The following is a 20,611-nucleotide window of genomic DNA, read 5'->3' on the forward strand; positions in this document are numbered from 1 at the left end:
TAGTCACAGAGGGAACGTTCTTTGCGGAAGGCGGAAAGGGGTGGGAAGGGAAATATATCCCTGGTAGTGGGGTCTTTTTGGAGGTGGCGGAAATGTCGGCGGATGATTTGGTTTATGCGAAGGTTGGTAGGGTGGAAGGTGAGCACCAGGGGCATTCTGTCCTTGTTACGGTTGGAGGGGTGGGGTCTGAGGGCGGCCAACAGACTGGAGCTATTGTATTGTGCTTCCCCCAGTATTTTTTCTCCACTCACAATATTGAAGTTTGTTTGTCTGTATATGTGTGTGAGGGTTTGAGTTTCAACTGGTACAGTTGTATGTTGGTAATTCAAAGTTCTGTTTGCCTGTGGTTAAAATGGATTTCTTTGCAATAATTAGTACTTTTTGGTTAGGTGTAGAAACCTTGTCAGTTTTTTCTGTGAAACTGACTGAATCAGGCAGGAAAATTGGGGACTATGAGTAATTTAACTTTTCTATTGACTCCAGGGAATAATGGGGCTGAAGTATCAACACATTTTCCCAAATGGTTTGTAATATAAATTATCAATTTGTTCTGTTTAATATCTTTTGATAGAAACCAGAAGGTACTAGTGACTGTCTTACTTGAACCAGTTTGGAGCTGAACACAAGTTACAGAGTCACAGACACAGAAAGAAAGAAAGACACAGAAGGGTGTGTGCTGTTGCTCAGGAAAAGCGATCCGTTCGCTGCTGGAGTAAAAAACTCAGATTAAACTTGAAGAAAACCAGTTACCCATCCTGCAGCAGCTGCTGTGAATTGTTACTGAATTGATAAACCAGAGACATTTTCCAAGTGAATGAGTTGCTCTGTACTTCTTACAAACCAATGAAAATTTCCAGAGAAAGACAACCGAACACCAAAGGTCTGGCCAGCCAAATTAGGTAATTTCAACATCAGAATCATGAAGCAAAGACCACCGAACTAATGCCCTGATGATGGGTCATCTAGACTTGAAATATTAGCTTGCTCTTTCTCCATGGGTGCTATCTGACCTGCTGTGACTCCCAGCATTTTTTATTTTCAGTACAGATTCCAGCATCTGCAGTAATTTGCTTCTGATTTCCCAGTTTTGTTTCTACCTCTACTAATAATCTATTTAAACACCAGGGTAGCAAGTCCTAACTACTTTTATCTGGCTTTGGCTCCCTTCCATTACGTTTACCAGCTTGGCTTAAATTGGAAATTTGATTAGATTAGATTAGATTACTTACAGCATGGAAACAGGCCCTTCGGCCCAACAAGTCCACACCGACCCGCCGAAGCGTAACCCACCCATACCCCTACATTTACCCCTTTACCTAACACTACGGGCAATTTAGCATGGCCAATTCACCTGACCCTGCACATCTTTGGACTGTGGGAGGAAACCGGAGCACCCGGAGGAAACCCACGCAGACACGGGGAGAACGTGCAAACTCCACACAGTCAGTCGCCTGAGTCGGGAATTGAACCCGGGTCTCTGGCGCTGCGAGGCAGCAGTGCTAACCACTGTGCCACCGTGCCGCCGTGCTAACCACTGTGCCACCGTGCCGCCGTGAAGATGAATCTGAGGCATGAAGTCTCTTTAAATATTTTTAAATATTTAAATATTTTAACCTAACCTGTCCTGCCTCCTTCAAGTTTTAACAATCAGGTTGGTGTGTGGTTTCAAGATTTTTAAAATTCTTACATCCCATTTCAGTTAAACACACTCATTTTAGGATTTAAGATTTAAGCCCAGGTTCAATCTTATCATCATGATGCTTCATTAATGAAATCTTAACGCGAGAAAGAGGAAAGGAAAATACAGGATGCCTAAGAAACAGACTGCAACAGAATAAGTATAGCAGATACAGAAATTTGTAGGAAGAATGAAAAGCATAATTGTTAAAGTGTACATTTGCAGATAAAATTCAATCCTAAAAACAGTATGAAGATTGGATAATAAGATTTGATAATTCCATAATATTATACCTGCAAATAAACTATTTACAATCAGAATAAAAGTAAGGGGAGACAGAAAGGTAAAATTCCTTCCCAGTAAAATTGTTTCCTCATCATTCTGGGAGCAAGATTATGTGGTGATTAAAATATGCATAATTTACTTGTTTTCACTGCACAATTCCAACACAAGTCTTTGAGAGACTTATTAGTAAATGAGTAGATTTTCTTCAACTGATGTTTAGCGCCCTATAACAACCTTGACACTTCTGACATTCTCTAGATGTACCTGTTCAAAGACGTGACTATTTGATCCCCAGCAGCTAGCTGATTTCTCATGCAATGATTGTGCTCCAATTGTCCCGAGTTCCCCTGAACAAGAAAGGAAAGAAAATTGACTGGTATTCTCGACCACAATCATAATATAATAAACATTAGAAACTATTCTGATACCATTTAGATTTAAAGGATTATAAGATATAATGAAGGGGTGAAATGTTATGCTCCTTTGAGTGGTGTGGACAGTGGTGAGGAAGTTAGGAAAATATGATGAAAACTGAAAAATCTAATTCTTGATGTCAAGAAAACTTTCCGATTTTTCCCTTTAAGGTTTGAAGGGAATCTTGTTAGTGAATGGCAACTATGTTATTTCCATGCTTTTGCCTCTCATTAATAGCTTGTCTCATTTCAGAGCAGTTCCTGATTCTCGCCTCTTTTCTCGAGACACTAGACAGAAGGTAGACAGTATTCAGTGAGGCAGAAGCTCACTGGTTGTTTCTCCATACCTTCAGACAATTGTCTTTACCACAACATCCCTGCATGCTTCATGGAACAGGACATCATTCATTCATGTGGGCACTCATCATAGTGGGCATTCAGATCAACCGAATTACCACTTCAGCCCTTCACTTTGGAGCTTAGGGCACTTATGACTTGCACACCTCTGCCAGGTTACTGCATGCAGGATCACAAAAGCATCTTATGCATCAACACAGGATACATCTAATGACACTAAGCTTACTTTCTTAAAGCTCATTTTGCACTTACTTGGAAGCTGTCAGCTTTCATGGCTTGCATTATTTTAGCAAATAGGCTCTTCAGTGCTAACTCACAGGCTTTTTAAAACAATGCAGTTTGTACCAAGTAAAGACAGCAAATTGGTTTCCCAAAAGGGCATTAGAGAACCAGATGGGTTTTTAAATCAATCAGTAGTGGTTACATGGCCTCCTTTAGGCTTTTTGTATTCCAGAATTCACCATCTACCATGTTGGAATTCAAACCCATATCTGCAGAACTTTTTTTTCTAGGTTACAAGGCCTAGTGACCATTATGACTATGCAACCACCACCTCCAGAGGCTATCAGCCTCTTTAGTTTGAATTGTTTGAGAATGCAAATGGTGAGGCAGGCAGCTCATCACAGTTCAGAGCACTGAATAGTCAAATGGCTAGAGATGTTGCCATATTGCAGTGTGCCATATAAATATTACACCTACAATATGTGCCAGCTGCTTAATTGGTGCAAACACTGCATGTGCTTCAACGAAATGGCTATCTGCAAGTTACAAAGCACCGATCCTTACTGCAGTTGGGGTGCTGCCACAGTTAAGCTGTTGGTCCACCAGATTCTGAGATCCATGTCATTGCAGTCTAGAATTTGAGCTGCAGTCAGTCCTACAAGTGTGACCAGTCAGGTGCTTTGTCGTTCGATGTGTTGTGGAGACATCTGACTGGGTATGGGCCATACACATGATAAAGTATTCCAGAGTGTGGACCACAGTCACGCCTAGTGCCATTTGGGCATTAATGGTCAGGAGCTTATCACGTGGCAGTCTGTGAAGTTGTGGGAAAAGTGGGAAGCTCAAGTGTGACGTTGGGGTTTACTGGGATGGGTTGCTGAGGGAATGATTACAGTGAAAGGTAGCAAGGTGAGATTGAAGAGAGGGATCTTAAACAGCATTGGATGGGAAGCTCTGTAGGGGGAGGGAGATTCACAAGTCACAATGATTCTGGCTTCTACATGGGAAATTTGCAAAGCCTTGGAATCAAGGGACACATTGGGATTATAATTATTACATAAAGGGTATGGATGAAAATGAGGAGAGACTAAAAGGTCATCTGGGATACAGGGACAGCAGCTCAAAACTGAATATGAAGGATGAGGTGACCATTCTGCTTTAAGGCGGAGCCTGCAAGTTACTTAGGAGAACATAAAGTTGAAACCTTGCAGTCTTCGATTCAAGGTCAGCTGCACAATAAGAATACAAAATGGCACCACAGCATACTGAGCAGGTGAAGTACGTTACTGTTTTTCTCTTCAGGGACTGAATATAATTCTTTGAAAGCCCTGCCAGTGCACTAATCATACATCCACTGAATCAGTAATGCCATCCATCCAGCATGAAACTGCAATTCATTTGTAAATTGTTTTGAACAAAAAGCCTTAAAAGTTATGGCATCACGCAATCATATCCGTTGCATAGTTTGCACTGACTGCTTTTGGATCAAGTCAGAAAAGCAAATCTATTGAGATGCTAAAGTAAATTGGGTTCACAACTTCTGAATTCACATTTCATAATTGATACTGGAAGGCAATACTTTGCAGCGGCCACATTCATACACTGAACTCTAAGTATGCAATTACATGGTCTGTGAAGTTCAAGAGTAGCTTTCTTTTTCAGGAAAGGTTTCTCTGATGGTGGATAATGCCAGACTTTCATTCCCCTGCAATGTAAAATTAGCACTTTGGTTCCGTAACAAACATCTGGATCATCTACTCAACCTCTCTTCATACCTACTGAAGTAATTGCTTTGTGAAGCCTTCATGGCATTACTGGCCCAGGCCATAAAGCAATGCTTCACTTTGACTGATGTGGTGGCCCAAGATTAGCATTATTGAAATGCTGCTCTATTTACATTTCCCACAAATTATTGGCTCACTAATATGCACATCACAGATGATGGATTTCTTATAGCATTATTGCACAGGCAAAGAAAGTTTTTTTGGAGAAAATAATTACAACGTTGTCTGTGAGCCCAGCAACAACAGCCATCTCTTTCCTCTCTCGTGAGAAGCAGCTGTTAAGTTCTGCCAAAGAGATGGAGGAGAATGACCAGACTTCGCATGAACTCATTGTTATTTGAACTCATTCACATTGTCATTTTCTACAGCTCTCAAAAACAGTGGAGCATCAGATTGATGATGCCTCTGGTCACCAACGCTGAACTGTGTAATCTGCAGAACAGGGCTTGTGCTTGGAAGGAATGGGTGGCCACCCTATCTCAAGTGGCCAGCAAAGTTACAGCTGTAATTTTTATACTTTTCTTCTTTTCAAGGATCAAGTGGTGACTTGTGTAGTATATCTCAATCCTCGACTCACAAATGCATACGAGATGTCATTGATGCCATTTTCTCCAGATCATAGCTGTCCATATCCATCCCTCGTGATGCAGCCCAGGTAGTGGGATTCTCTATCTTGCTGGTTTCCTTGCAAGTATAAGGCAATATAAGACCATAAGACATAGGAGCAGAAAATTAGGCCATTCAGTCCATAGAGTCTGCTCCGTCATTCAATCATGATGCTGGAAAAATACAGCAAGCCAGGCAGCATTAGGAAGTGGAGAAGTTGACATTTTGGGTGTAACCCTTCCTCAGGACCTGAAGAAGGGTTACACATGAATCATCGACTTCTTCACCTCCTGTCGCTGCCTGGCTTGCTGTATTCTTCCAGTCTTCTGTTTGTCTAACTTGGATTCCAGCATCTGCTGTTTTTTTGCCCCCTGCCGTTCAATCATGGCTGATAGGTTTCTCAATCCCATTCTCCTGCTTTCTCCCTGTAACCCTTGATCCCCTTGACACTCAAGAACTTATTATCTCAGTCTTAAATATACTCAATGACCTGGCCTCCATAGCCTTCTGTGGTAATGAATTCCATAGACTCACCACTCTCTGGTAGAAGAAGTTTTTCCTTATTACCGTTCTAAAAAGTTTTCCTTTACTAAGGCTGTGCCCTCAGGTCCTATTCTTTCTTACAATGGAAACATCTTCCCAACATTTAATCTGTCCAGGCCATTCAGTATTCTGTATGTTTCAATTAGATTCCCCTTCATACTTCTAAATAAGGAGAATAGACCCAGAGTCGCCAAACGTTTCTCATCTGTTAAGCTTTTTATTCCTGGGATCATTCTCTTAAACCTCCTCTGAACATGCCCAACGGCAAGTAAACCCTTCCTGAGCAGGGGTCCAAAATGTGCACAGTACTCCAAATGTACAAAGAGATCTGGGTGTTCAGGTCCATTGTACCCTGAAGGTGGCAACGCAGGTCAATAGAATGGTCAAGAAGGCATACGGCATGCTTTCCTTCATCGGATGGGGTATTGAGTACAAGAGTCAGCAGGTCATGTTGCTGTTGTATAGGACTTTGGTTTGGCCACATTTGGCCACCATGTACAGTTCTGGTTGCCACATTTCAAAAGGATGTGGATGCTTTGGAGAGGGTGCAGAGGAGATTCACCAGGATGTTGCCTGGTAAGGAGGGTGCTAGCTGTGAAGAAAGGTTGAGTAAATTAGGATTATTTTCATTAGAAAGACAGAGGTTGAGGGGAGACCTGATTGAGGTCCACAAAATCATGAGAGGTATAGACAGGTTGAATAGCAAGAAGCTTTTTTCCCCCAGAGTGGGGGACTCAATTACTAGGGGTCACAAGTTCAAGGTGAGAGGAGAAAAGTTTAAGGGACATTCTTTACACAAAGGGTGGTGGTACCTGGAATGTGTTACTAGCGAAGGTGGTTTAGGTGGGCACGATAGCCTCATTTAAGATGTATCCAGACAGATACATGAATGGTCAGGGAGCAGAGGAATACAGATCCTCAGAAAGTAGGTGACAGGTTTTGATAGAGGATCTGGATCGACAGAGGCTCGGAGGACTGAAGGGACTGTTCCTGTGCTGTAATTGTCTTTGTTCTATGTGGTCTGCCCAGAGCCTTATAGAGCACAGAAGTACATCCCTGCTTTTATATTCAAGTCCTATAAAAATAAATGCCATCATTGTATTTGCCTTCTGAACTACTGACTCAACCTGCAAGTTTACCTTGCAAGAATCTTGAACTAGAACTCACAAATCTCTTTGCACTTCAGACTTCTGAATTTTTTTCTCCATTTAGAAAGTAGTCCATGCCTGTATTCTTCCCACCAAAGTGTATGACCTCACACTTTGCTACAGTGTACTTCATCTGCCACTTCTTTGCTCACCCTCCTAACCTGTCCAAATCTTTCCACAGCTTCCCCACTCCTCAATGCTACCTGTCCCTCTAGTATCTTTGTATCATCTGCAAACCTAGCCAGGATGCCTTCAATTCTTTCATCTAGATCATTAATGCATAATGTGCAAAGTTGTGGTCCTCACACTGAGCCTTGTGGAACACCACTTGTCACCGGCTGTCACCTTGAGAAGGACTCTTTTATCCCCATTCTCTGCTTTCTGCCAGACAGCCAAGCTTCTATCCATGCTAGCACCTGGTCTCTGACACCATGGGCCCTTGGCTAACTCAGTAGCCTCCTGTGTGGCACCTTATCAAAGGCCTTATTGAAGTCCAGAAAGATAACATCCATTGGCTCTCCTTGGTCTAACCTGCTCATTACTTTCTCAAAGAATTCTAGAAGATTTGTCAGGCATGATCTCCCCTTGATGACACCATGTTGACTTTGCCCTATTTTACCATACACTTCCAAGTATTCAGAAATCTCATCCTTCATAGTGGACTCCAGGATCGTACCATGACCGAGGTTAGGTTAATCAGTCTTTTGCCTTACTCTCTTTTTAAACAGGAATGTCATGTTAGTGATTTTCCAGTCCTCTGGGACCATTCCTGGTTCTCACAATTCCTGAAAGATCCCACTAATGCCTCCACTATCTCTTTAGCTATCTCCCTTTGTCCTTAGCTATCTTTAGCTATAGCTTGTATCCACATTGCTTTGAGAGGGACTATCACCACAGCTTGTTTGCAGAAATGAGGAAATTCAATGAAAGTGCATTTTAAAAACTAGTTTTTACACATTAGATTTCAAAAAACAACGGCAAGTCATTGAATCAATGGGTTGAATCATACTACAAATCGACAAAGTACAACCTTTGGTGACTTTCTCTCCATGAGGCCAAGTGAGTTTTCTTGTGCTTTCATCCCAAACTCATCTCATGAACTAGACATCACTCTTTATGGCACCCTGTTTGTTCTATTCTCTGGTTTGCCAAAGGTAAAAGGTACTTGCCCCTGCAGGGACATCCAGGATTCCTGGCACTAGTCAGGTGCTCAGTCTGAACTGCCCTGAATAATTTGATTTATTTGTCCCAGCTATAGAATATAAGGGAAAATTGGCACCCAGTTACGGGCATAGGGACATACAGGTCTTGGGGGAGGAGGTGGAGTACAGGATAGCCATCCAATTCCCCAGGGCCGCCAGAGGAGGACATGACACCAGACCTTGCCAGCCCGGTTTGAAATTACAACCCGGATCAGTGAGGTCTCAATGACCTGGAGAAACACCCATCAGTGTAGGAGGAAGGTTAATAACTTTCTCTGCTCCACCAGGATAAGTGCCACCATCTTCTCTTTGCACACTGTGTAAGAATTCTTAACAAGCCAGAACCCCTTGTTTGCAACATATTCTCTCTTTTGTTTCCTGCAAGCATCAACACTTGGTCTTGGTGGCCTAGAGATTGGCCCCATAAAACATCTCCTCCTCCATCCCTGAGGGAGAAGCCCAGATCACTTACAGGATGTACCGGCAAGGTAGCCTTCTGCATCCTCCACCAGCTCAGTTACTGACACTTCAGTGGATATTTGAGTGGGAGTCAACAGCACCTTAGGGTTAACACATTACTGTCACATCTCTAGAGCTTGCTGAGGGAGAATCATCCCAGGTCATCAGCACTCAGAAGACTGCCGCAGATCAGGCATCTGCTCAGCCTGGGCAGGAGAGGATTAAGTTGCAGTGCATCACAGCCATTAGTGGGATTGGTTCATAATGTTGTACAATATAATCAAGAGTGCTTGGAGCCATGATGTGTAATCTGCACAGTATATTAACGCCTAAGATTCAGATAGCACATAGAGCTTAATGTGTTTTATCTGTAACATATGGATGACTATGTAATGCTGTCCTTGTTAGAAGGGCCTCAGATCACTTGAGAGTGAAGAACGAAACGCTTACTCCACCCATTCCCAGTGAAGTAGCAATCATTTTTAGCTCAATTTGCACTTGTTACTTAGAGCATGACATTAAAAGAAATTGGTTGCACATCTTACAGAGAGTTTCAAGTCCAGCCTCTTAACCTTGGTGAACCCCCAAATGCATGATTTCCCTTTATGGTTACCCCTCTTGTCAACCCCATGTTTCGACCCAATCCATCTATCTAAATCTTCATCTCCTCACTTTACCACTCTCGGCAAAATGCTAGATACAGACATTTACTGTTCCCTTATTGAAGTGAGGGTGCTGCTGCTTGTCATTGACCTTTGCACCCATATATTACCACTTTCTCTTCAATGCTCTGTAGTCTCCCTTCCCTTATATATTGCACACTCCCCTCTCTTCACAACAAATCATCAGATGCAAATCTGTTCTTAGGCAGCACAGGCATCATTTGCTTAATTCTTCCATAAGTTCAATTTTTTTGTTAATCATTCACAAAATAAGAACTCATGCTTTCTCATTAATAGTTGCATAATCAAATTATTATACACCAGCATGGTGTAAACTATTATAATTGACTAGGAACGATACTGTTGTTCCTTCATCATCTCTGATTAATATTCTGAAACTCTTTTTCTAACAACAATGAGTGTACTTTTAACACCCAGACTGCAGTAGTTCAAAAGTTGGGTCACAATTAGGGATGGGCAATAGATGTCTGTTTAGTCAGCAACTCCCACATCCTATGAATGATTGAGCAAAATCTGAAACCAATTATGCAAAATGTATTTGCACTGAAGTGAGCAGTCATGAATGGGTGACAGTAGTTAAAAGGAGCCAAAACAAGCAAATGTTTTTTTTTAAATACATATTGAACTAGTTCAGTTTTGTTTTTCAATTCTTTATATGTGCTTAACTTCTTTAAAGATGTTTTGATATTCCGTCGAACACAGTTCTTTTGGTGAACCAACCAAAGCAATAAATAGCAAAAAAGATTTTCAAATAAGGGAGAAATGAAGAATTGGTAGAACAGTTAACAATTGGGAACATTTCTGAGTATGGTTGAACTTCCTGATTATGATTATCGTAACCTCAACATTTGAGGAACTGCTGAACGACTGCCTATCTTGAGAACTGCATTACATTACAGTTGCAGACGCCAGAATCTTATTATTTTGCTCCATTTTTCTTATATTAGAAGAATTGAAATATATCTTTTATTAAAAAAAACATTCATTGGATGTGGGTGTCACTGGGTAGGCCAGTAAGAGTCAACCACATTGCTGTAGGTCTGGAGTCACATGTAGGCCAGATTGGGTAGGGTAAGGATTGTAGAATTCCTTCACTAAGTGAACTAGATAGGTTTTGCTGATAATAGGCAACAGTTTCATAGGCAGCATTAGACACTTAATCCCAGACTTTTTAAAAACTGAATTCAAACACGTGACATGGTCACACAGTGGTTAAACTGCTACCTCACAATGTCAGGGACCTGGGTGCAATTTCAGCCTTGGGTGGAGTTTGCATGTTCTCCCTGTATCTGCATGGGGTTTCTGACAAATGCTCTGGTTTCCTTTTGTAGTCAGATTAGATGGACTGGCCATTCTAAATTGCCTTACAATGTGCATGATAAATGTGGGGATAGGATAGGTGGCTGGGTCTAGGTGGGATGCTTTTCAGAGGATTGGCGCAGACTTGATGGGGCAAATGGCCTCTTCCTGCACTGCAGGGATTCTGTGATTCAAATTCACCATCGCCATGTGGGATTGGAACCCGTATCCCCAGAACATTATCTGGGTCTCTGGATTAGTCGCCTAGTCATAGTAACACTAGGCAATCAATGTCTTTTCGCACATCATTTGAAGATATTTCTGTCAATGTTGAAAGTAATTGTGAAAAAAAATGTTAGATTAAGGTTAAGTTTTAAAGCAAAACACATTCTAAAAATCATAAGCATAACTGTACAGAAGGACTCTATTTGGTTCATCAAGACCATTCTGGCTCTTCACAGAGTAACCTGGTCAGTTCCTTACCTCAAGTGATCTTTTAAAAAGGCAAAAGTAGAAACAAAAACCTGTATTGAACTAGGTTTAGTGATTGTAAATCATAAAGATTATTAGTTGGTATTTGTAACTGATACATTTTCATAGCCATTGTGTTGAGAGTTTCTTGTCCGGTTCTTGTCCTTCGGCAAAGGTTACCTAACATGGGTCCTCTATGTGGGCATGCAGACCAACTTCTTTATCACTGAACATGACTGAACATGATCTTTCAAAATGCTATCTTTTAAATTCTGTCTGTAGGGTGAGGCATGAAATTTTAAGATGACCATTCTTTTCATCCTTAAACATGGATCACCAAGTTTACCTCCTCTACTTCCTAAAATTCCATACCATCTTTGTAAAGCCCAAAATCAACTTGTGCCAAAATCATCTTGCTACAGCATTGTTTTCCTGTAATATTTCTAGTTGCCCTGACAAGCCTAAGAATTCATCTTAATCCCTTGATGCGAGAAGCCCAAGATTTTATTGAACTCTAAAGACAAGTTGCACAATTTCAATAAAGGTTGACCTGTGCTGTACAATCCAGAACTTTTCTACATCATAGTTACAACACTGCTTTCCATTCAAACTGTCTATTAATCACCTCTAAAATAAAAATAACTGAAGTCAGCTGTTAAAATTTGAAATGCATGTTCATTTGTCAGAGATATTATGAGACAAGCAAATTTAAACCTGCACTGATTTTACTGTTAAACAGCTGTTTGTCTTGGGAGTATGGTTGCTTGCTGACCAAACAAATACTGGAGTACATTGTCAATTTTAGTGAATTGCTGCTTTGTCTGTATTTGGATCAGACCACGCCTTACTTTTACATAGCTTACAAGGAGATATAGTTGTTGGTTTCGTCAGTTAATACAATGCAGAAGGCTGAGCAAATAAAACCTAATTCCTAATATGCAATCCACTCCTGCATTAACAATGAGATTATCAAAAGCAGGACATTTCTCCAGAGCAGCATTGTCTTTGGTAGAGGGCTTGATTTTAACACAATGAAAATCTATATACTTAAACGTACAATTGGGTCCTTTGATTTCTTTTACAACTTAGGTTATGGCACTGAAAGGTAGCACCTTCAACAGTGCAGCAGACCATAAACACTAATCTGCCCTCGATATTTTGTGTTTAAACGTCTGGGTTGGGACTTGAAGCCACAACTTCCTCACTTAGAGAATGCTGAGAAAAGCTCATACTTTACTTTCAATATCATGTTGAAGTACTGTAAAACAGGAGCTGACAAACAGTATGAGAATATAAAACAATGCATGCTGCGGTAAATGCATGTTTTGAATTCATTTTACTTGAATGTGCTGTGGAAAATTATTGCTCTAAATATACAAACTTCTGAATGTTTATACTGAATACAGAATCAGTGTTTTCTTTGTAAATACACACCTGGATGTCTAAATTGTATCTGAAGGTAACCTGTTTACTGCTGAGACTGTCTGGAAACAATAAAACTTGTCTTTTTCTCTAAGTTGCACAAATTGGCTAGATGCTGTAATAAGCATACAAGACTTGCATCTTATTACTATACAGTTACAACCACTGAGTTCAAAAGGGATATTTTCCAACAACGTCTGCATATCCAATGCAGATACAATAGCAATGTTTAAGAGGCATTTATATGGACACATGAACAGGCAGGGTTAGAGCGATACAGACCATGTGCAGGTAGACAAGATTAGTTTAGAATGGCATCATGGTTGGCACAGACATGGTGTGCTGAAGGGCATATTCCTGTATTGTACTGTTCTATGTTTTATATTCTATTAGGTATCGGAAGTAAATTAGGCCAGACTTTTACCAGAAGCTAGCAAGTCCTGCCACTGGGAATGAAAGCAAGTGCTGTGCCTAAGTTGGTGGGTAGGGCAGAGTTGCAAACATCACTTCAGCTGAAAAATAGTTGAGGCAGAAATTTATGTAGCATATGTGGGGGCTAATAACAGTGGGTAGCACCTGTAAAAGGCTGTCATTGGACTTATTGATGTAGCAATCCAGAAGGAACCAGTGAGGGAGCTCTGGCGAATGCACTAATTGTTTGCACGGTGGAACGAAGACCAAGGTTGCTCCGAGATTTACTGATGAGGTACTTTACTGATGGAGATACTTCTTTAGGTTGTAAAGTCACAGAGGTAAGTGAGCTTTGTGAAGCATGGCTGGGTGGGCAGGAGATGAGAAGCCTGGATTCAAAAATCTAGTCTTTAGATGTTTCAAAAGAGCAGGTCAGGAGTGTAGCCCCTCCCCCCCTCACCCACTCCAACCTCCCACCCTCACAACGCGCAGCCCTCCATTCCATCTGCTCCAACCTCAACATCGCCATCAAACCAGCAGACAAGGCTTTGGGGTGGGGAGGTTGAAAGAGAGAGTGAGTGTGGTAGTTTGGCAGACCAAACTCTACACCTCTGAAGCCAGGCGCCAACTCATAGACACCTCCACCTACTGCCCCCTGGACTATGACATCACCGCCCATCACCAAACCATCATCTCCCAGACCATCCACAACCTCATCACCTCTGGGGATCTTCCATCCACAGCCTCCAACCTCACTGTCTGCGAATCCTGTCTGCAATTCGACCTCCAGCTGTACATTCACAAAACTGACTTCCCTGGTCAACCAATGTCTCAGCCTGCTCCTGTCCCACTGGACACATCTCTGCATACCTTGACACCATCCTGTCCCTCTTAGTTCAGGAACTCCCCACCTATGTTTGGGATACCACCCACACCCTTCACCTCCTCCAAGCTTTTTGTTGCCCCGGCCCCCTATGCCTGAACTTCACATGGACATCCAGTCCATGTGAAGGCCTCTATCCGCCATGATGAAGGCCTCCAAGCCCTCCATTTCTTCCTCTCATACTAAACCAACCAGTACCCTTCCGCTGACTTCCTTATCCATCTGGCTGAACTGGTCCTCACCCTTAACAACTTCTCCTTCCAATCCTCTCACTTCCTCCAAACCATGTGCACTCGCATGAGTCCCAACTATGCCTGCCTCTTTGTCAGGTACATGGAACAATCCATCTTCTGCAGCTACACGGCACCACCCCCATCTTTTCCTCCCCTACATCGATGACTGTGTCAGCACTACCTTGTGCTCCCACAGGGTGGTTGAACAATTCATCAACTTCACAAACACCTTTCACCCAACTTCAAATTCACCTGGACCATCCCAGACACCTCCCTCCCCTTCCTGGACTTCTCCATCTCCGGTGACCAACTAACCACAGACATCTACTACAAACCCATGGTCTCCCATAGCTATCTGGACTATACCTCCTCCCATCCTGCCTCCTGTAAAATGCCATCCCTCATTCCAATTCCTCTGCCTCCGCTGCATCTGTTCCCAGGATGATCAATTCCACCGTAAAAAATCCCAGATGGTCTCCTTCTTCAAAGACCGCAATTTCCCTCCCATGTGGTCTTGATGCCATCCAGCGCATCTCCGCCCTTGAACCCCACCCCTCCCCACGCAATAAGGACAGAGTCCCTCCTCGGTCTTCACCTTCCACCCCACCAACCTCTGTATATATCATATCATCCTCCACCACTTCCATCATCTACAAACAGACCCCACCATTCGGGATATATTTTCCTCCCCACCCCAATCAGTGTTTCGAAGAGACCATTCCCTCCACGACTCCCCTGTCAGATCCATGCCCCCACCAGCCCTCACCCGTTTTCCGGCACCTTCCCCTGCCATTCGCAGGGAGTGCAAAACCTGCGCCCACCCCTCCGTCCAAGGCCCCAAAGGATCCTTCCACATCCAACCGAAATTTACTTGTACCTCGACTATTGTCGTCCGTTGCACACGATGTGGTCTCCTCTACATTGGGTAGACAGGATGCGAACTTGTGGTTCGTTTCAGAGAACATTTCTGGGACACTCGGACCAACCAATCCCACTGATCCATGGCTGAACACTTCAACTCCCCTTCCCACTCCACCAAGGCCATGCAGATCCTGAACCTCCTCCATTGCCAAACCCTAACCACCTAACACCTGGAGGAAGAATGCTTCATATTCTACCTTGTGACCATGTATCCACATGGAATTAATGTGGATTTCACCAGTTTCCTTATTTCCCCTACCTGCACCTTATCCCAGTCCCAAGCCTCCAACTTGACCTATCCGTCGTCTTTCTCATCTATCCGCTCCACCCTCCTCTCTGACCTATCACTTTCCCACCCACCATCATCTACTTATTGCATTCTCAACTACCTTCCCCCAGCCCCCCAATTCCCCATTTATCTCTCAGCCCTCTGGCTGACAAGCCTCATTCCTGATGAAGGGCTCTTGCCTGAAACGTTGATAATCTGCTCCTCAGATGTTGCCTGACCTGATGTGCTTTTCCAGCACCACACTCTCAACTGCAAATGTGCCTTGGCTAGAAGAGGCACGCCTGCCTACAACATCTTGGGCTACTTCTTAGGCCACCCTCGACATGGATAGTCATTCCTCAACCCCACTAACTGTGAAACCAGTGCCTCAAATAATTGTGAAAACAGAGAAGCCTCTTGTATCTGAGCAAAAGGCCCACAGTATGCTGTGGTCTCCTTACCTTGGGCAGCCAGAGGACAAACACTTGGATAATCGAGTAGAAACAGTCAGCGGTTCAGCTCTATTTCATCCGATAGCACAGGAGCAGTGCCATGTCGGAGCACATTTAAGCATATGAAAAGGTCCATCCAGCTGCATTTGGATTTCATTGGTTTATTTATTAAGGTAACCCTGTTGTGTCTGTGTCTTAAATGAACTCTGAAATGATGACCCACTAAAACAGTCCTTTACATAGTTAACTTTTTTTCAAAACTCTTGGGTTATTAAAAGTTCACTGGCTCTTGCAAAAGGTGTGATTGGAAGTACCATACCAAGTGAGGTCAGTTGCCTTATGTGATGATGGGTTAAAAGAAATGGCAATGGCATTCAAGAAAATGGCAATCAGGGCAGTCAAAGGTGAAGGATTTATTCAACCGAGTATGTAAATAAGCAAAAGGCTCTGTTGAAATGTGCCTGCATTAGTGAGGTGTGGAACACTTGTATGTAACCCATTGCATTTTGCCTACTGTTGGCCAGAATATTCCTCCTGCTGCACCATCCACCTCCAGATCCTCACAGGAGTCAACATGATCCAGGATGTTCCGATTATCCAAAGGTTTCCCTACTAGTAGTGCCAGATTAGGCAGAGTGAGAACACAAACCACAGTTCATTGACCCATGCCATATTGAAGAACTCCCTCAGATTAATCCAGGCTTCAGAATGACATTTTCAGGTAGCCTATGCCTGGCAGCTTCCTGATAGTCATGCACAGTTCCCAAGGATCCATTTCAGATGGTTGCAGACCAATTGTACTTTGAGCAAGGAGAAATCAGGATTGAGCTACGCTTTTGACTATAAATCTCGGCCATGAATTACCTTAACCATGTCATTGAACATCAAGAAGTAACCTTATTAATAGCTGTGAAGCACACTGGAGCTGTTCACTTCCTATATGGAACTATAAAATGTCTTGCTGTTGAGTAGGGAATCATCAGCTCCTTGTCATAGGAGATCATAAACCAGACTATATTTTGACTTGCCGCTTCCCCCTTTGAAGGGTTATTGTGTGAAGTTCCTTTCACATCTTTAGATATAACACTTCATGAGTCTTACTCTCTTTTTCTCAACAGCCCTTGTATACATCCACAGCAATTTTTTGCTGTAAGGGCTCTTTTTGAAAACACGTTTTAGAATTACGAATTTAAAATGTCCATAATATTTTGGGGTTCTGATCCATAGGCATGACAAGAGGTTAATGGTTTGTGTATTATATTGTTAAAGATACATGAGTGATGGGCATTTTAAGATTAAGAACTGGATCACATACAAAGAAGAGACTTAAGACACTGGGGAATTATTTAGAAGATAGGGTGCATCCTGTGAAGAAACTTAATATCAAGGAAAGTAATTGTGTCTTGTTTTGTACTTCACCAGCTTGCTTGGATCGGGTTAACAAAGAGCTCCTGATTGGATTTGCTAGATACTATTTTATGTTTATGACCTCTAATTTTGCACATCTCCATTTCTTTGTTTTCATTTTGATTTCTTTTGATTTGTTCATTATGAAAGACCCATTTGAAAATCCAAATAGATTTCATTGCTGAAATCTACTCTTTCCCTTACTTCAAATAATTCCAGATTATGTGACAATGGTCAAACACATTGCCTTTTGAAATCTGGACTGATTACCCTTTACAACAACCTGATTTGTTGATTTTTCAATTACATCTTTGATTAAAAAATTCCATTGTCAACTTTGACTTTCCATGTTGAGAAACTGATCACTCTACATCTGGTATGCTTTCTCTAACTTTGTTAATACGAATGTGTGAAATTTTCGAAGTTTGATTATTTATCAATTAGCTTCTGTATTTTCTGTCTTAAATGTCTATATATCTTTTTGTTCTGAAATATTTTAATTGTTTTTTTGTCTTTTCCTATCTTTTCTTCTCACAAAGAATGGTGGTTGATTGGTCAGAATGTTCAGAAAATTCTTCAGAAACTGTTGCAAATGCTCTTAGGAAGACTGGAACTATTATTTTTCTGCAGAGGAACAAGTGAATATCTGTGATGTGTGTATTTATGCTTACTTCAGGGGAGATACTAAATGAGTATTTTGCATCACTGTTGACTGTGGAAAAGGAAATGGAAGGTACAGAATGGAGGGAAATAAATGGTGAAAAATGTCCATATTACAGAGAAGGAAGTGCTGGATGTCTTGAAATGCAGAAAGGTGGATAAATCCCCAGGACCTGATCAGAACTCTGTGGGAGGCTAGTGAAGTGATTGCTAGGTCCCTTGCTGAGATATTTGTATCATCGATAGTCACAGGTGAGGTGCCAGGACTGGAGGTTGGCTAATGTGGTGTCACTGTTTAAGAAAGGTTGTAAGGACAAGCCAGGGAACTATAAGTAGTAAGCCTGACATCGGTGGTGGGAAAGTTGTTGGAGGGAATCCTGAGGATCAGGATGTACATGTATTTGAAAAGGCAAGGACTGATTAGGAATAGTCAACATGGCTTTGTGCATGGGAAATCATGTCTCACAAACTTGATTGAGTTTTTTGAAGGAACAAAGAGGATTGATGAGGGCAGAACGGTGGACATAACCTATATGGATTTCAGTTAGGCATTCGACAAGGTTCCCCATGGGAAACTGGTTAGCAAGGTTAGATCTCATGGAATACAGATAGAACTTGCCATTTGGATACAGAATTGGCTCCAAGGGAGAAGATAGAGGGTGATGGTGGAGGGTTTTATTTCTAGAGTGGAGGGCTGTGACCAGTGGAGTGCCACAAGGATCGGTGCTGAGTCTACTACTTTTTGTCATTTACATAAATGATTTGGATGTGAGCATAAAAGGTACAGTTAGCAAGCTTGCAGATTACACCAAAATTGGAGGTGTAGTGGACAGCAAAGAAGGTTACCTCAGATTACAACATAATCTTGATCAGATGGGTCAATGGGCTGAGAAGTGGCAGATGGAGTTTAAATTAGATAAATGTGAGGTGCTGCATTTTGGGGAAGCAAATCGTAGCAGGACAATGGTAAGGTCCTGGGGAGTGTTGCTGAACAAAGAGACCTTGGAGTGCAGGTTCATAGCTCCTTGAAAGTGGAGTCGCAGGTAGATAGGATAATGAAGGCGACATTTGGTATGCTTTCCTTTATTGGTCAGAGTATTGAGTACAGGAGTTGTTGCGGGTTGAGTACAGGTCATTGTGCGGCTGTACAAGACACTGGTTATGCCACTTTTGGAATACTGTGTGCAGTTCTGGCCTCCTTCCTATCGGATGGATATTATCAAACTTGAAAGGGTTCAGAAAAGATTTACAAGAATGTTGCCAGGGTTGGAGGATTTGAGCTATATGGAGAGGTTGAACAGGCTAGGGCTGTTTTCCCTCGAGCATTGGAGGCTGCCCGGGTGACATTATAAAGGTTTATAAAATCATGAGGGGCATGGATAGAATAAATAGACAAAGTCTCTTCCCTGGAGTGGGGAAGTCCAGAACTAGAGGGCATAGGCTTAGGGTGAGAGGGGAAAGATATAAAAAGGGGCCTAAGGGGCAATTTTTTCATGCAGAGGATAGTACACGTATGGAATGAGCTGCCAGAGGAAGTCATAGAGATGTACAGCATGGAAACAGACCCTTCGGTCCAACCCATCCATGCCGACCAGATTTCCCAAACCAATCTAGTCCCACCTGCCAGCACCCGGCCCATATCCCTCCAAACCCTTCCTATTCTTATACCCATCCAAATGCCTCTTAAATGTTGCAATTGTACCAGCCTCCACCACTTCCTCTGTTGCAACATTTAAAAGGCATTTGGATGGGTATATGAATAGGAAGGGTTTAGAGGGATATGGGCTGGGTGCTGGCAGGTGGGTATAGATTGGTTTGGGATATCTGGATGGCATGGACGAGTTGGACCGAAGGGCCTGTTTCTGTGTTGTACATCTCTGACTTGAGTAGTGGCGTGAATTGTCCAACCCAAAACATATGGATTGTGTGTTAGGGTATGAGTGAAAGCCCCCTTTTATCAGAATAAGACAATTTGATTATTTTCTAACTTATTCCATGCAAACACACAGTTCAGTGAATACCGTAATGAGATCTCATATGAAACATGTTTGATTCAAAGCAATTTCAATGTTTCATTGTCGAATGGCACCAACTTTAATTTCAGTACCTATACATACTAACCCTCATAGCTGCAAGAAAGACCGATGAATTTGGGGGTCAGGTTTGTTTTGTGAATATAGTAATCAATTGGGGGCACTGGAATAGCTCGGTGCAGAAATCGGCATACTTGAAAAGTTTAAGAATTGAAAACTGAACACAGCTCTTTCGGAACGTTATGCCACCTGTCACATTGTCCGGTCAGAAGAAGTTTGCTATCAATATTTTAGAAGAAACGTGTCGAAAAAATACAAGTTGTGCCGGGAATCAGATATCATTCTGGTGAATATCTGGTGGTACAAATAATACTAGTATAACACTGAGACTTAATTTCGCATTTTAACACCTAAAACGTTAATTGTTGTTCTCGCTCCACAGAAGCTGCCAGACCTGTCGAACATTTCCAGCATCTTGTTTTTAATTCCATTTTGTTTTCATGTTTCGCTTTTGTACCTTGATTGCAAAACGATGATGTTTATGTTTAAGACGTATTACTTACGCACAGATGACCTGCATCAGTAATCCCGAAGCAGCGTGCACTTTGCGAAGAGGAGCTGATACCAAAAACTGCCAAGGGACGTTTGAACGACCTTTGCATCAACCGAACTCGGCGATGCACGAGAACGGAGGGAGAGGGCGGGAAGAGGAGGACGACCAATCACCTCGCACCGCCGTGCGTCGGGTTCACCAATCAGAAACCGCTCTGG

At 42.3% G+C, this 20,611-nt stretch overlaps 1 long non-coding RNA gene across 1 annotated transcript in view; it reads right to left on the minus strand.

Moving 5' to 3' along the window:
- LOC122559199 overlaps positions 1-20,520 on the minus strand; it is a 23,947-nt gene extending 3,427 nt beyond the window's left edge. Inside the window, exons 1-2 of the long non-coding RNA XR_006314360.1 lie at positions 20,404-20,520; positions 2,228-2,310 (exon numbers count right to left, since the gene is read on the minus strand). This is a non-coding gene — a long non-coding RNA (uncharacterized LOC122559199). The remainder of the gene's footprint in view (positions 1-2,227; positions 2,311-20,403) is intronic.
- Between the last annotated feature and the right edge of the window lie 91 nt (positions 20,521-20,611).

This window comes from Chiloscyllium plagiosum, chromosome 18, assembly GCF_004010195.1.
Source record: "Chiloscyllium plagiosum isolate BGI_BamShark_2017 chromosome 18, ASM401019v2, whole genome shotgun sequence".
Lineage (NCBI taxonomy): Eukaryota > Metazoa > Chordata > Chondrichthyes > Orectolobiformes > Hemiscylliidae > Chiloscyllium > Chiloscyllium plagiosum.